Here is a 2,260-nt window from a genome sequence, read left to right on the forward strand (position 1 = left end):
TACAGATTCCTCAGGAGGCCGTAAGATGGTCTGGTATTCCCATCTCTTGAAGAATTTTCCACAGTTTTTTGTGCTCCACACAAAGGCTTTGGCATACTCAGTAAAGCGGAAGTATCTTAGCATTGTTTTAAATTGTATTGCCATGTTTACATGTAAGAGTGAGCTTCCCCCAATTTATTGACTCCTCCTCTCTCAATCCACTTTTCCTTCCTGTGGGTTTTTTTTGCCCCCTGGGAGCTAAGGTGCAGATATAGTAAGAATAGTTACTTTTCCCTATGAAACATTTTCTTCCAGTCTGTGGCTCAACTGTAGACATTATGTACAGTCCTTTTCATTCCACAAATGTCTTCAAATATTAAGAGTTTTAATTTTTAAAAAATCACACATACAGTCGAAATTTTTAGAGATTGAGAATCTCCACCCTTGCCTGATTTTTGCTTAGGGTGACCCTGGCCCTTTATCCTCCCTATGGTCTGCCTATTACTTTCAGAGCAGCATTTCTCCATACTCACTGAGAGACAAATCCAGAACAGTATTTGTTTTACAAAAGTTTTTTTTAAAAAATAGAATTGCTTTGTCATAAGCATATTCAGGAAATCCTAACAATTCGCCTCTTTGATCAAGTTTTATCAATTTCCAAAATCTTTTCCAAAATCTTTCTTTTTCCCACATGCCAACATTTGACATTGCACACTTGCTTTCTGGCCTAATGCTAGCCTGGAACCAGTGGGGTTGAGAATTTTTTTCAGATGCATTCTTGTCTTGGGGTTCCTCTCCAAGAGGCTTGTTCAGAAGTTCTGACGTTTATATAGCAGTATTTGTCTTTTTATAAATCATGTGTAGTTTCCTTCCAATACGGGATACCAATTTTTTATGTGGGGTGTACATATTTATCTCGCAGTCAGCAGTTTATTTTACCTTTCTTCCTGCAAGATATGAGTTGTTAAAGCAGTGCAGCGTATGGATTCTTTCTTTACAGTTGGCAATGTTTAGCTTTGGTTTTATGGCTGTAAGACCATCCCTAAACAAGATCTTTTAAAACGGTAGTCTCTGAAGGCCTTTGGCCCCAAAACGTTCCCAAGGAGGTATTTGGGGTTTCATCTATTGCCTTCAAGGTGCAAAATCTCACTTAAAATGCTCTTAAGCATCATGACTGGAAAAACCTGATCTAATAAAAGTTATCCTCTGCTTCAAAACCCAGAAACTGAAGCCCAGGAGCCAGGCTCACAACCTGCTCTTGGTTCTTCAAAGCACTCTCTTATCTCACCACAGAACGTAGTTAACCGGTGTTTAGAAACTAGGCCCGTCCACAGACGCTGCGGGAGGGCCGTGTGGGGCCCAGAACCGCTTCCCCGGAGCGGAGAGTTTGGTGGGGTCGGACCACCTCCCCGGGGCGGGGTGAGGGGTCGGGGAGGTCACAGCACTCCACTCCAGGCTCCAAACCGCGGGCGATGAGACTCAGCACAGCCCGCACCGCCGGCGCCAAGCTCCGAAAACCCGCGCAAGCGCGGAAGGCCTCAGCAGCTCGGAGGCGGCACCGCGCGGCGGAAGCGGAAGCAGACGGCTACGATTCAATTGTCTTGTACTGTAACAGTCTCACGTCCTCTCCCACATGGTCTAGCGGTTAGGATTCCTGGTTTTCACCCAGGCGGCCCGGGTTCGACTCCCGGTGTGGGAAAGAGAGACTCTTTTAGAAGCCCGGTTAAGAAATTAACCGTCAAGAAAATTGAGATTCTTCTTAACAAGAAGACTCAATATAATTGAAGAAAGGTGCAGTTCTCTTAAGGGGAGTGGTGAGCTTGAAAATCCACCTTGTAATTTGTAACACAGGAAATGCTACTTGTGTAAGCAGTATCTCTATTTTTGTCCATGATATAATTTATTTAAAATATGTTTATTGGTCAAACTCTATTAAACAAAAGAATTCTCTTAGTTTCCTCCCAGCATTATTGACATTATATAGCTTATAATTGATATTATAATGCTGTGTAAGTTTAAGGTGTACAACATGATGTTTTGATACACATATTGTGAAATGATTATCACAATAGGGTTAATTAACACCTCGATCACCTCACTTAATTATATAATCAGCATATATTTTATACAGGGAATTCACTGCTCTCTTCTCCCACTAAGTGTTTCTGTCAGGAGGATAGAGAGCTGGCCAGGAGGAGATGAGAAAAGACCCAGGAAAATTGATGTTTAATGACCAAGTTGGGAGGGAAGCAAAAATCTTCCTGAATCAGAAATCACTATG

The 2,260-nt window shown here is 42.3% G+C and overlaps 1 non-coding gene across 1 annotated transcript; it reads left to right on the plus strand.

Annotated features, from left to right (window-relative positions):
• Positions 1 to 1,606: 1,606 nt before the first annotated feature.
• On the plus strand, positions 1,607 to 1,678 carry TRNAE-UUC (transfer RNA glutamic acid (anticodon UUC)). Its single transcript has one exon. It is a non-coding gene; the product is annotated as a tRNA-Glu (tRNA).
• The last annotated feature ends 582 nt before the right edge of the window (positions 1,679 to 2,260 follow it).

Source organism: Bos grunniens, chromosome 21 (assembly GCF_055505025.1).
Source record: "Bos grunniens cultivar Pamir isolate PY7600 chromosome 21, Bosgru_T2T1.0, whole genome shotgun sequence".
Taxonomy (NCBI): Eukaryota; Metazoa; Chordata; class Mammalia; order Artiodactyla; family Bovidae; genus Bos; species Bos grunniens.